Source organism: Melanerpes formicivorus, unplaced genomic scaffold, assembly GCF_026170545.1.
Source record: "Melanerpes formicivorus ecotype bairdi unplaced genomic scaffold, bMelFor1.0.p_v2 SCAF_6, whole genome shotgun sequence".
In the NCBI taxonomy this organism is placed as follows: Eukaryota; Metazoa; Chordata; class Aves; order Piciformes; family Picidae; genus Melanerpes; species Melanerpes formicivorus.
In genome coordinates, this window is record NW_027142358.1 from 31,397,603 (window position 1) to 31,412,642 (window position 15,040).

Below are 15,040 nucleotides of genomic sequence, written 5' to 3' on the forward strand. Positions count from 1 at the left end.
CACACAGGCAGTTCAAAGAGCAGGCTCTTGAGGTCTCTTGAAGCACCAAAGCCCCTCCTGGGTTGCTGTAAAGCAGTTGTTAGTCAAGAGCTTGCATGCTGCAACACCAGGCAGGTGCATTTAGGGCACAGAATCATTTCAGGTGGAAGAGACCTTTAAGGCCATCAAGTCCAGCACTGCCCAGTCACCACTAAGCCATGTCCCTCAGCCCTGCATCCACACAGCTTTGATGCACCAGAATCAATAACCCTGGCTGGAGCTGACCATGGATAGCTCTGAAAATAGGCAGCAACACTGGGCTGGCTCCAGCTCAGTCTAAAGATTGACTGAAAATTGACCCAACCTTGAAAACTCTCTCAAGAGATCCAAAAATAAACCACCCCAAAAAAACCAAAACACAGAGAAAAGCTCCAAAGCCACCAGCAGCTTCAGAGCTGGAGTGCCCAAGTGTCACAAATCTCAGAATCACCAAGGCTGGAAGAGACCTCAAAGATCATCAAGTCCAACCTGTCACCACAGACCTCATGACTAGACCATGGCACCAAGTGCCACATCCAGTCCCCTCTTGAACACCTCCAGGGATGGGGAATCCACCACCTCCTTAGGCAGCACATTCCAATGGCTAACAACTCTCTCTGGGAAGAACTTTCTCCTCACCTCCAGCCTAAACCTCCCCTGGCACAGCTTGAGACTGTGTCCTCTTGTTCTGGTGCTGCTGGCCTGGCAGAAGAGACCAACCCCCACCTGGCTACAACCTCCCTTCAGGGAGTTGCAGACAGCAAGAAGGTCTCCCCTGAGCCTCCTCTTCTCCAGGCTAAGCAACCCCAGCTCCCTCAGCCTCTCCTCACAGGGCTGTGCTCCAGACCCCTCCCCAGCTTTCTTGCCCTTCTCTGGACACCTTCCAGCATCTCAACATCTTTCCTAACCTGAGGGACTCAGAACTGGACACAGGACTCAAGGTGTGACCTAAGCAGTGCTGAGTCCAGGGGCACAATGACCTCCCTGCTCCTGCTGGCCACACTGTTCCTGACGCAGACCAGGATGCCATTGACCTTCTTGGCCACCTGGGCACACTGCTGGCTCATGTTCAGCCAGCTGTCAATCAGCATCTTCAGGTCCCTTTCTGCCTGGCAGCTCTCAGCCACTCTGACCCCAGCCTGTAGCCCTGGATGGGGTTGCTGTAGCCAAAGAGCAGCCCCTGGCCCTTGGACTTGTTGAATGCCATCCTGTTGGCCTCTGCCCATCTGTCCAGTCCCACCCATATTTCCCTGGTACAAGAACTGTGCACCCTCACCATCATCTCAAATCTCACAAGTGCTCACCTGATACCACCACACAGCTTTGAAACAGCTCACAGCTCTGTGCTGCAGACCCCCCACCCACCCTTCCCAGCCCCTTGCTATGCAACCCCCAGAGCTATCACCAAAGTCATAGAACCACAGAATGGGTTGGAAGGGACATTTAAAGGTCATCTAGTGCAACCCTCCTGCCGTCAGCAAGGGAGTTCTGCAACTAGAGCAGGTTGCTCACAGCCCCAGACAACCTCACCTGGAGTGGTTCCAGGGATGGGGCTTCTATCACCTCTCTGGGCAGTGGGTACATTAAGATTGGATGTTAGGAAGAAGTTGTTCCCCAGGAGAGTGGTGAGAGCCTGGCACAGGTTGCCCAGGGAGGTGGTGGCAGCCTCCTGCCTGGAGGTGTTTGCAGCCAGGCTGGATGTGGCTGTGAGCAACCTGCTGCAGTGTGAGGTGTCCCTGGGCATGGCAGGGGGGTTGGAGCTGGCTGAGCCTTGAGGTCCTTTCCATGCCTGACAATTCTATGAAAACAAACAAACACAACCCACCCACCCAAAGCCCCCCACACCCCATGTCTACTGACCTGCAGGAACCCTAATTTTAGCTGAAACCTAACCAGTGGTTAGTCCTGGTGCTGCCTGGAAGTGTTTACAGCTGTATCTCATCTCCCCACCTCTACTCTGCCCTGCTGAGGCTGTCTGTGGAATGTTGTGTCCAGTTCAGGGCCCCTCAGTTCAAGAAGGACCTCAGGGACCTGCTTGAGAGAGTCCAGTGGAGAGCCACAAAGATGCTGATGGGAGTGGAACATCTTCCTTGGGAGGAGAGCCTGAGGGAGCTGAGGGCTCTGGAGCTTGGAGAGAAGGAGCCTGAGAGGTGACCTCATTGCTGTTGATAAAGCTGTGCAGGGTGAGTGCCCAGAGGCTGGAGCCAGGCTCTGCTGGGGGATGCCCAATGCCAGCACAAGGGGCACTGGGTGGAAGTTCAGGCTTAGGAAGATCCATGGAAACAGGAGGAAGAATTACTTCCCTGTGAGGCTGACAGAGCCCTGGAGCAGGCTGCCCAGGGGGGTGGTGGAGTCTCCCTCGCCGGAGATATTCAAGACCCACTGGATGTGTTCCTGTGTGAGCTGCTCTAGGTGCCCCTGCTCTGGCAGGGGGTTGGACTGGATGAGCTTTGGAGGTGCCTTCCAGCCCCTGACATTGATTGTGTGGCTCCCCAGCCCTGGCTCCATCTCCACCTGCGAGCGGCCGGCACGGACCGAGGCGCAGTCGCCTCCACGGCCGCGGCAGCGATTAGGGGCAGAGGCCTGGGGGGATTTGTTTTGGAACAATGTCATAATGAGCCCAAGGATAATCCTCTGCCCAGAGACAGGTCTTCTCCCCAGAGGGCTGGCAGCCACAAATTAGATAGTCACATCATGTTATTTCCAGCGAGTTAACTCCCAACACCTTCCCCACCGTCCTGCCCGGGAGGTGGAATGGCCAACAAATGGAACCAGCTCCAGCAGCTGTGCCTCCTCCCTCAGATCCTTTGATTTGGGCTGGGGAAGACAGGGAGAGGATCTCTTCTTTGTTTGGTTGGTTGGTTTTCTTTGGTAGCCCAAAGTGGGGGAAATTGATTACCCTGATAAGGGCCTGGGAGGAGCTGGTTGGAGCTCCAGCCACGGAGGCTCCCCAGAGAAATTTCCCCACGTTGAAGCTAATCTCCTTATAGACATTGTTGGGGGAGGTTTATTTTATCTGACATGTGTCAAGCAGGCCTGCTAAGCCTATTACATCTCCAGGGAGGTTGGGCTTTTCTCTTTCTCCTATTCCCCCACCACCACCCCTTCCCTTCTGACTGCTGCTTGTCTGCTGTTTTGTTGGCTCCTCTGGACCTTGCTCCATCACTGCAAGCTAACTGATTTCTCTTTGCTTTCACACTTAACACCAAGGAAAAAATTCATCTCAGTCAGTTTAGAGGCTCAGGTGAGATGTAGACATAAACCACAGAATGGTTAGGTGTGGAAGGGACCTCAAGGATCATCCAGTTCCAGCCCCACTGCCATGGGCAGGGACACCTCACACTAGAGGAGCAGGGAGGTCATTGTGACCCTGGGCTCAGCACTGCTTAGGCCACACCTGGAGTCCTGTGTCCAGTTCTGGGACCCTCAGGTTAGGAAAGATGTTGAGATGCTGGAAGGTGTCCAGAGAAGGGCAACAAGGCTGGGGAGGGGTCTGGAGCACAGCCCTGTGAGGAGAGGCTGAGGGAGCCTGGAGAAGAGGAGGCTCAGGGGAGACCTTCTTGCTGTCTGCAACTCCCTGCAGGGAGGTTGTAGCCAGGTGGGGGTTGGTCTCTTCTCCCAGGCACCCAACACCAGAACAAGAGGCCACAGTCTCAAGCTGTGCCAGGGGAGGTTTAGGCTGGATGTTAGGAAGAAGTTCTTCATAGAGAGAGAGATTGGCCATTGGAATGTGCTGCCCAGGGAGGTGGTGGAGTCCCCGTCCCTGGAGGTGTTTAGGCAGAGCCTGGCTGGGGTGCTTGGTGCCATGGTTTAGTTGATCAGATGGTGCTGGGTGATAGGTTGGACTTGATGATCTCAAAGGTCTATTCCAACCTGGTTAATTCTCTTCTATTCAGGTTGGAAAAGACCCTGGGGATCCCCAAGCCCAGCCCAGAACCCTGTGTTGCAAGGTTCACCCCTAAACCATATCCCCAAGCACCACATCCAAACCACCTTTAAACACATCCAGGCTTGGAGACCTTGACTGCTCCTCGTAAGAGCTGCTCTCCAGCCCCTTCACCAGAGGGCAGGGCTTAGGCTCCTTGGGCAGTTGGTAAGTATGAACCTGGCATAGAACTTCATGTTGAGGGCTGTGTGTTGGTGAAGGGACCTCTTTCCCAAGACCTCTCTCCCCACTCCAGTGCAAAGTTTCATACAATCACAGAATGGTCCAGGCCAGAAAGGACCTTCAAAGGTCATCCAGTCTGACCTCCCTGCAGTCAGCAGGGACATCCCCAACTAGATCAGGATGCCCAGGGCCTGGTTGAGCCTCACCTTGAATAGCTACAGGGAAGGAGCCTCAACCACCTCCCTGGGCAACCTGTTCCAGTGTTCTGCCATCCCCAGAGTGAAGAACCTGTTCCTAACATCCAATCTAGATCTGCTCTTCTCTAGTCTGTAGCCATTGCCCCTTGTGCTGTCCCTGCAGGCCTTTGCACAGTCTCTCCCCATCCTTCCTGTAGCCCCCTTCAGGTACTGGCAGGCTGCTATAAGGTCTCCCCTGAGCCTCCTCTTCTCCAGGCTGAACATCCCCAGCTCCCTCAGCCTGTCCTCACAGCAGAGCTGCTCCAACCTCCTGATCATTTTCATGGCCCTCCTCTGGACCCTCTCCATCAGCTCCATGTCCTTCCTGTGTTGGGGCTCCAGACCTGCACACAGTACTGCAGGGGAGGTCTCAGCAGAGCAGAGCCAAGGGGCAGAATCCCCTCTGTGGATCTGTGGCAATGCTGCTTTGGATGCAGCCCAGGATGGGATTTGCCTTCTGTGCTGCAAGCTCACACTGCCTGCTCATGTCCAGCTTCTCATCCCTCAGCACCCCCAAGTCCTTTTCCTCAGGGCTGCTTTCTATCCCCCAGTCTGTATTGATAGTGAGGATTGTTCCAGCCCAGCTGCAGAACCCTGCACTTGCTCTTGTTGGCCCTCATGAGGTTCAGCTGGGCTTCACCCCTCCAGCTTGTCCAGGTCCCTGTTGTTTCCCACTGTGTGAAATGCCCAGCTCCATTCTGGAGCAGCTGGTGGGGCAGGAGCCTGTGCTAGCAGCCAGCATTTGCATCCCCAAGCCCCTGCTCTCCCCCGGGGTGCTTTGGCACTCTTGCCCATGCCTGGCAGCCTGCTGCTCAGGGATTACAAGTGACTAAGCAGGCACACAGCCCCCCTCCCTTGGCACACAGAGGCAGGAGTAAAGCCATGGACTCCCCCTTGACCCTCCCTCCCCCTTGTTCCCCTCTCTCTATTGATAGTGAGGATTGTTCCAGCCCAGGTGCAGAACCCTGCACTTGCACTTAGAATAAACTAGAATAAACCAAACTAGATTGGAAGAGACCTTCAAGATCATCGTGTCCAATCCATCAACCAATCCAACCTACCTAAACAACTAACCCATGGCACCAAGCACCCCATCAAGTCTCCTCCTGAACACCTCCAATGACAGTGACTCCACCACCTCCCCAGGCAGCCCATTCCAATGGGCAATCACTCTCTCTGTGTAGAACTTCTTCCTAACATCCAACCTGAACCTCCCCTGGTGCAGCCTGAGACTGTGTCCTCTTGTTCTGGTGCTGGCTGCCTGGGAGAAGAGACTTATTGAGCCTCATGAGGTTCACCTGGGCACCACCTCTCCAGCTTCTCCAGGTCCCTCTGGATGCCATCCTGTCCCTGTGGTGTATGGACAGCACCACTCAGCTTGGGGTCCCCTGCCCCCCTGCTGCTGGTGCATTCGAGCTCGCTCTCTGTGTCACTGATACAAACAGCCAACAGTTTGCAGGAAGCCAATAGAGAAGCTGAAAAGGAAAAAGCAAACCAAAGCCAAAGCAAACCCAACTTTGTGCTGTGCATGACCGTTTTCAGGCAGCAGCAGCCAGCTCTTGCCCTGCACCAGGGGATCAGAAGCGCCCAAGGAGCAGGAAGCACTCGCACGGGGCCCTGAGCGCGCACCAGCACGTCCACCCTGGAGACTCCTCTACAGAAAATCAATGGGAGCTTATCAGCCTGCAGCACAGCCAGGACAGTTAAACATGTCCTTCCCTGCCTGCATGGGTAGGAGTGAAGGTTTGAAGTTGCTCTCACCTGTGGATGGAGAGGGAGAAGCAGAGCATAGCCAGCAGGTCGAGGGAGGTGATTCTATCCCTCTGCTCCACTCTGGTGAGACCTCACCTGGAGTGCTGCATCCAGTTCTGGAGCCCCTAGCACAGGAAGGACCTGGAGGTGCTGGAAGGTGTCCAGAGAATGACCAGAAGGGATGAGGAGAGAGCTGGAGATCCTCTCCTATCGAGACAGACTGAAAGAGTCGGGGTTGTTCAGTCTGGAGAAGAGAAGGCTCTGAGGAGACCTCATTGTGGCCTTCCAGGACCTGAAAGGGGCTTTAAGAAAGCTGGGGAGGGACTTTTGAGGGTGTCAGGGAGGGATAGGACTGGGGGGGATGAAACAAAGCTAGAAGAGGGTAGATTGAGATTGGATGTGAGGAAGAAGTTGTTCCCCATGAGGGTGGTGAGAGCCTGGCACAGGTTGCCCAGGGAGGTGGTGGAAGCCTCACTCCTGCCTGGAGGTGTTTGCAGCCAGGCTGGATGTGGCTGTGAGCAACCTGCTGCAGTGTGAGGTGTCCCTGGCCATGGCAGGGGGGTTGGAACTGGCTGAGCCTTGAGGTCCCCTCCAAACCTGACAATTCTGTGATTCTAAGAAGCATCTGAGGCAGCATCTCAAAGGCAGGCAGCAGCCAAAATTATTCCCATGGCTCATTGCTGCCTTCTTTACCCTTAAAAAAAAACCAATCCCCAGCCTGTCTCTTGTTCTTGTTTTGTTGGACCAAAAAAAGGAGGAAGGGAGTGTGCAATCAACACTGATTGCTGCTCTGCTGGAGCCTCTACTTGTACACAGACCTCTGCACCCCTGGGATAAGTTCTTCCCCAAACACTGAGCTTTTGTTGTCAGGTTTTGATCCAGCACAGAACAAAACCCTGCAGGAAGAGGCCAGGAGAAAGCAGAAGAGCAAAACTCAGACCACATTCAGAGTTGCCCCTCAGGTTGATGCATGTGGTGTTGAGGGGGAGGTGGTGGAGGTGGTACAAGAAGGATTTGGAGGTGCTGGAATGTGTCCAGAGAGGGCTGGAGCTGCTCTCCTATGAGGACAGACTGAGAGAGTTGGGGCTATTCAGGCTGGAGAGGAGAAGGCTCCAAGGAGACCTAATTGTGGCCTTCCAGGATCTGAAGGGGGCTACAAGAAAGCTGGGGAGGGACTGCTGAGGGTGTCAGGAAGTGATAGGACTGGGGGGAATGGAACAAAACTAGGAGTGGGTAGATTGAGATTGGATGTGAGGAAGAAGTTGTTCCCCAGGAGGGTGGTGAGAGATTGGCACAGGTTGCCCAGGGAGGTGGTGGAAGCCTCCTGCCTGGAGGTGTTTGCAGCCAGGCTGGATGTGGCTGTGAGCAACCTGCTGCAGTGTGAGGAGTCCCTGGCCATGGCAGGGGGGTTGGAGCTGGCTGAGCCTTGAGGTCCCTTCCAACCCTAACAACTCTGTGATTCTCTATATGATGTGATCCAAGGATGGTGACTTCCCCACCTCCCTGTGCAGCCTATTCCAATGCTTGACCACTCTTGCCCTCCCCATCACCTGGGCACTCAAGTGAAAAGGCAGGCAGAGCTTCAAACCTGAGAGAGGGTTTTATCTGCCCCAGTCCAAAGGAGCAGGAGGGGATAATCTGAGCTGACAGCCCTTTGAAGTCAGTGCAGGAGAGGCTCTGCAGTCAGCGGCGAGCCCCGGCCTCCGCGCCCCTGCTGCCTGGGCAGCGAGGAGGATTTGCCGGGCAGCTGGGGCTCTGTCTGCACAGCCATGCTTGAAAGCCAGCCCAGCCCGGGCCCTGGCCTCGCTGAGAGATCAAGAGCAGCAGATTTGCCTCCAGCCCCCCTGCCTTATCACCCATGAGCCCCGTCCAGATGTCAGGCAGTAGCCCCCTGTTAACAATCCCCTCTTGTGCCCTCCTGCTTTTATCTCCCCATTAAACTGCTGACAAGACCCTTCCTGGAGGCCTTTGCAACAGCACAGGAGATCAAACAATCAACCAAGGATTTCAAAAGCCAAAGTCCTTAGGGGAAAATGAGAAAAGGGAGTGGGGAAAGAAAACAGCACAACAACAAACCAACCAACCACCAAACTAAGAGAGGAGTGAGAGAGACTGCGACGGCAGAGCCGCGCTCAGGGCTGGGAGCAGGAGACTCTGCTTGCAACGGCTTCAAACTCACTGCTGGGAGGAGAAACAGAGCTCCAGCACGGTAAGGGGTTGGACAGGACCTCTGGAGATCATCCAGCCCAACCCCACTGCTAAAGCAGGGGCACCCCCAGAAGCTTGCCCAGGATCACAATGCCCAGGGGGGGTTGGAATCTCTGCAGAGAAGGAGACTCCACAACCTCCCTGGGCAGCCTGCTCCAGGGCTCCAGCAGCCTCACAGCAAACCAATTTCTCTTCCTGTTCAGATGGAACCTCCTGGGTTCCAGTTTGTGCCCACTGCCCCTTGGCCTGTCACTGGGCACCCCTGAAAAGGTTCTGTCCCCATCCTCTTGCCCCACACCCTTTAGCTATTGATCAGCATTGGGACCCCCAGATGATTTTGGCTTTCCCCCTGCAGCCTGCACAGGCACTGCTGGTACCTCCAGCCCTGCCCTTGCCACCCCCTGTGCCATGCTCAGCACTGCAGGACCACCTGAGAAAGGCACAGCTGGGTGCAACCATGTCAAAAGCCCAGAAAGCCAACCAGGGCCTGGGCCACATCAAGAGAAACATAGCCAGCAGCTCGAGGGAGGGGATTCTGCTCCTCTACTTTGCTCTGGTGAGACCCCACCTGGAGCACTGTGTCCAGTTCTGGAGCCCCTAGAACAGGAAAGAGCTGGAGGTGCTGGAAGGTGTCCAGAGAAGGGCCATGAGGATGAGCAGAGGGCTGGAGCTGCTCTCCTGTGAGGACAGACTAAGAGAGTTGGGGCTGTTCAGTCTGGAGAAGAGAAGGCTCCCAGGAGACCTTCTTGTGGCCTTCCAGTATCTGAAGCGGGCTACAAGAAAGCTGGGAAGGGACTTTTGAGGGTGTCAGGGAGTGATAGGACTGGAGGGAATGGAGCAAAACCAGAAGTGGGGAGATTGAGATTGGATGTGAGGAAGAAGTTGTTCCCCATGAGGGTGGTGAGAGCCTGGCAGAGGTTGCCCAGGGAGGTGGTGGAAGCCTCCTGCCTGGAGGTGTTTGCAGCCAGGCTGGATGTGGCTGTGAGCAACCTGCTGCAGTGTGAGGTGTCCCTGGGCATGGCAGGGGGGTTGGAACTGGCTGAGCCTTGAGGTCCCTTCCAACCCTGACAATTCTCTGATTCTCTATAGGATGTGATCCAGGGATGGTGACTTCTCCACCTCCCTGGGCAGCCTATTCCAATGCTTGACCATTCTTGCAGGGAAGAAATGATTCCTTCTGCGTGTTGTCTTTAAGGGGTTGCTCCTTGGAGGTCTCCAACCACCCAAGAGCATCTCCTGCTGTCCTTATTGCTTCCCTCTGTGGACTATGCAAAGCAGGAGGAGAAAAGCCCCAGCAAATTATGCAGGGCAGTTGCTCTGACTGGGTCAGGGCTCTCCCAGAGAAAGGGTTGGAACTGGCTGATCCTTGAGCTCCCTCCAACCCTGACAACTCTGTGATTCTAGAAGCCCAGTGTGACATCCCAGCCATGGTGGCAAAGCTCCTGGGGACCAGAGGCACTCTCCAGAAGGCTCAGGGACCACTCTGGAAGAAGCTCCCTCCCTTTGGACACAGTGGCCAGCGTGGAGGGGGTAAAACTGGGGGCAAAAGACCTTTCCCATCCATGGAGAGAAGGGATTTGTTTGTTTCTGAGGGGCAGGCAAAGGCAATTCCTCTCCCTGCCTCATCAACTTTACAACCACTTCTCCACAGCCTTCCTGCCAAGCTGTGGGAGAGTTGTGGCTGCCTGCTTGCTTTTGAAGAGGTGACACTGCTGGCTGGTTTCAGTTTCTTTCACCTTTCTCCCCCCCTACCCCCCTGCCCATTCCCTACCAGGAGACCAGGGCCCATGAGCAGGCTCCCTTCTGAGGCCAGTGCTCCCTCCCAACATCCAGAGGATCATCTCTCTCCAGCTGGTTGCACAACACTGCCTTGGCTGCAGGGAAGGACAGAGCTGCTGTGTCTAGCAGCATGGGCCTGAAATATTTAGAGCTTCATGTGCTAAATCCAGAGCCAGAGAGCAACAGGAGATGCTAATGGCATGGATGATGCCTTCTGAGTGGCATTCTCTGGGTGGAAAGTCGTGGAAGGAAGGGTTTTCACCTCCTCCATGCTGGCCACTGTGTCCAAAGCTTCTTCCAGAGAGGTCTCTGAGCATTGTGGAGAGTGCCCCATGTCCCCAAGATGCCAGCAGGAGCTTTGCCATCAAGGCTGGGATGTCACACTGGGCTTTTGATGTGGTTGCACCCAGCTGTGCCTTTCTCAGGTGGTCCTGCAGTGCTGAGCATGGCACAGGGGGGTGGCAAGGGCAGGGCTGGAGGTACCAGCGGTGCCTGTGCAGGCTGCAGGGGGAAAGCCAAAAGCAGCATCTGGGGGTCTCAATGCTGATCAATAGCTAAAGGGTGTGGGGGCAAGAGGATGGGGACAGAATCTTTTCAGTGGTGCCCAGTGACAGGCCAAGGGGCAGTGGGCACAAATTCAAAGGCCACCAAAGCAGAGGGGATGGCAGAGGGGTGCCTCTGCCCAAGCAGCTGACAGCAGCAGGCAGGGAGAACTCGGTGGCAAAGAAATAAACAACCAACCAACACTATTGCCAGGCTCTGCTGACAGGTCCAACCCCAGCTCAGCAGCAGTGAGGGGGAAAATTCAGCCAGAAAAAGCAAAACTGTTAAGGAAACCTCCTCTTGATTCCATTGTTCTAGCTGGCTGAGCACAGAACAGCAGGGGTTGGAAGGGGCCTCTGGAGATCACTGAGTCCAACTTCCCCCCTGCCAAGGCAGGTTCACCTAGAGAAGGTCACACAGGGGCACATCCAGATGGGTTTTGAATGTCTCCAGAGGTGGAGACTCCACCACCTCTCTTGGCAGCCTGCTCCAGTGGGACCTCAAGGCTCAGCCAGTTCCAAGCCCCCTGCCATGGCCAGGGACACCTCACACTGCAGCCACATCCAGCCTGGCCTTCAAAGCCTCCAGGGATGAGGCTTCCACCACCTCCCTGGGCAACTTGTGCCAGGGTTTCACCACCCTCATGGGGAAGAATTTCCTCCTAACATCTAATCTAAATCCACCCTCCTTAAAGAAGTTCCTCCTCATGTTTCTTTCTCTAACAGGGGTCAGAAAGTTGCTGGAAGCAAAGACCATCTGGGTTGGGGTCCTCCCCCACCAGCTTTAGTTCTTGCAAGCTGCTCTAGGTGTACCTGTGCTAGGAAGGGGGATTGGGCAATCACACAGAACCACAGGATTGCTAAGGGTTGGAAGGGAGCTCAAGGCTCAGACAGTTCCAAGGCCCCTGCCATGCCCAGGGACACCTCACACTGCAGCAGGTTGCTCACAGCCACATCCAGCCTGGCTGCAAACACCTCCAGGCAGGAGGCTTCCACCACCTCCCTGGGCAACCTGTGCCAGGCTCTCACCACCCTCCTGGGGAACAACTTCTTCCTAACATCCAATCTCAATCTGCCCACTTCTAGTTTTGCTCCATTCCCCCCAGTCCTATCACTCCCTGACACCCTCAGCAGTCCCTCCCCAGCTTTCTTGTAGCCCCCTTCAGATCCTGGAAGGCCACAAGAAGGTCTCCTGGGAGCCTTCTCTTCTCCAGACTGAACAACCTCAACTCTCTCAGCCTGTCCTCATAGGAGAGGTGCTCCAGGGGTGCTCCAGGTGATCTCCAGAGGTGCTCCCCAGAGGTGCTCCAGGTGATCTCCAGAGGTGCTCCCCAGAGGTGCTCCAGGTGATCTCCAGGGGTGCTCCAAGTGCTCCCCAGAGGTGCTCCCCAGAGGTGCCTTCCAACCCCAACCACTCCTATGATCCCATGATTTATCCTCTATTTACCTTCTCCTCAAGGCTTTTCAGCAGACTCAGGGCTGGCCAAGCCCCTCCAGCAGCACCTTCAGGTTACAAAGAGCTCTTTGCTCCAGCCAGACCTGGGGAGAGCCACACCTGAGTTCATTGCACTGAGGAGGAAGAGCAGGCAGAGGAGAGCCAGGGCTGAGGGCTCCCTGCTGGGGGCATTCAAAGGAGGAGCCCTCACAGCACAAACACAGGCACTTGTTATTCACCTCCTCAGGAGCTGTTATTTATTAGCCCACTTCTCCCCCCAGAACTGCAGGAATCTAATCAGAGCACAGAAGCCACAGAGGGTAATTTTGGTGATCAGTCACATGCTAGCAAGGGGGAATAATAAGCAGCTGGAGTGACCACTTGAGATGATCCATGGCCTGATGCTGGCTGGCACAAGTGCTGGGCGACTGCTGCTGTGCCATGGATAGGAGCTCAGCCTGGATGCTCACTTACAGCTCACTTACAGCAGCTGGCAGCCAGGCACCAGTGCTGGACCCCCGGGGTCAGTGCTGGGCCCCATCCTGTTCAACATCTTCATTGATGATCTGGATGAGGGGATTGAGTCCATCATCAGCAAGTTTGTAGATGACAACACGCTGGGGGCAGGAGTTGATCTGTTAGAGGGCAGAAGAGCTCTGCAGAGGGACCTCGACAGGCTGGGCAGATGGGCAGAGGCCAACAGGATGGCATTCAACAAGTCCAAGTGCCAGGGGCTGCACTTTGGCCACAACAATCCCGTGCAGAGCTACAGGCTGGGGTCAGAGTGGCTGAGAGCTGACAAACAGAGAGGGACCTGGGGGTGCTGATTGACAGCTGCCTGAACATGAGCCAGCAGTGTGCCCAGGTGGCCAAGAAGGCCAAGGGCATCCTGGCCTGCATCAGGAACAGTGTGGCCAGCAGGAGCAGGGAAGTCATTGTGCCCCTGGACTCTGCACTGCTTAGGCCACACCTTGAGTGCTGTGTCCAGTTCTGGGCTCCTCAGTTTCAGAAGGACATTGAGACACTTGAAGGTGTCCAGAGAAGGGCAAGAAAGCTGGGGAGGGGTCTGGAGCACAGCCCTGTGAGGAGAGGCTGAGGGAGCTGGGGTTGCTTAGCCTGCAGAAGAGGAGGCTCAGGGGAGACCTTCTTGCTGTCTGCAACTCCCTGAAGGGAGGCTGTAGCCAGGTGGGGGTTGGTCTCTTCTCCCAGGCACCCAGCACCAGAACAAGAGGACACAGTCTCAAGCTGTGCCAGGGCAGGTTTAGTCTGGAGGTGAGGAGAAAGTTCCTCCCAGAGAGAGTTGTTAGCCTTTGGGATGTGCTGCCCAGGGAGGTGGTGGAGTCACCATCCCTGGAGGTGTTCAAGAGGGGCTTGGACGTGGCACTTGGCCACTTCTCCATTCTGAGGGTGCTGGAGCCATGCAGCAGGCTGCCCAGAGAGGTTGGGGAGTCTTCTTCTCTACAGAGATTGAAAACCCACCTGGATGTTGTGACATTGGGCAAGCTGCTGTGGGTGACCCCTGCTTTAGCAGTGGGGTTGGACTTGATCTCCAAAGGCCCCTACCATGCTGAGATTCTGTGATGGGGTGGAGGTCCAGCACACTGGGCAATGCCATCATACAGTGGAACACATTCAAAACACACACCAGTGCTGGAAGCTGCTTGTAGAAGCAGAGAATTGTCAGGGTTGGAAGGGACCTCAAGGCTCAGCCAGCTCCAACCCCCCTGCCATGCCCAGGGACACCTCACACTCCAGCAGGTTGCTCACAGCCACATCCAGCCTGGCTGCAAACACCTCCAGGCAGGAGGCTTCCACCACCTCCCTGGGCAACCTGTGCCAGGCTCTCACCACCCTCATGGGGAAGATCTTCTTCCTGACATCCAATCTGATCCTACTTACTTCTAGTTTTGTTCCATTCCCCCCAGTCCTATCCCTCCCTGACACCCTCCAAAGTCCCTCCCCAGCTTTCTTGTAGCCCCCTTCAGATCCTGGAAGGCCACAAGAAGGTCTTCTCTCCAGACTGAGCAGCCCCAACTCTCTCAGTCTGTCTTCATAGGAAGAGCAGCTACAGCCCTCTGCTCATCCTCCTGGCTATTCTGTTCCAGCCCCTCCAGATCCTTCCTGCAACAGGGGCTCCAGACACAGTACTCCAGGTGGGGTCCAACCAGAGTGGAGCAGAGGGGGAGAATCCCCTCCCTCAACCTGCTGGCTACTCAGCCCACTCTTTCCCACGCAGGATCAAGAAGAGGTCTTCAGGAAATGGCCATTCCCACCACCTGCAACTAGAACTGAACAACATTCCCAAACCAACCACAAAACCCCACAGCAGCAGAAGGAAAAGAGGAAAAGCCTTCACTCCTGAGCTATTCAAACCTTCCCAGCTCTTTCTCTCCTCCAAAAGAGCCCCAAACTGCTGCAGGAGGCTGGAGAGAGATACCTGACCCTCACTGTACAGCCACCACCCTACTTCCCAACCAATAAGCATCACTGCAAGCAGCCATTGATGGGCCACAAGCCCCAGCTGCCTGCTTGAGAGCAATTAATTCCATCAGCCCCACTCCCTAGGTGCTGATAATCAGCACCAAACGAGGGCTGATCCCATTAAGCCAATCTTCTCCATGGCTTGCTGCCATCTGATGTCTCCTTCTTCCCCACTGCTCCCTGCTGTCTGTCCCTGCCCCTCTTCTGATGCTGTCCATAGCTGCCATGGTCTCTGAGGAAGCTGCTGAGATGTAGGGGACTGAAACTTTGCCTGGGAGATTGCCTGCTCTGGTGGGCATCAATGCAAGGTCACAACACAGCTCTGCTGTATGCCAGACCTGCTGTGGAGCAGACCTCTGCTGTGTTGCTCACTGCTCAGGCTTCCCTCAAGCCCCTAGAGATTGAAACCCACTTTATTTCTGCTGATCTCTCTCTGTGACCACAGCCAGGAGCCTGATTTACTGCCTGGGTTTGAAAAAAC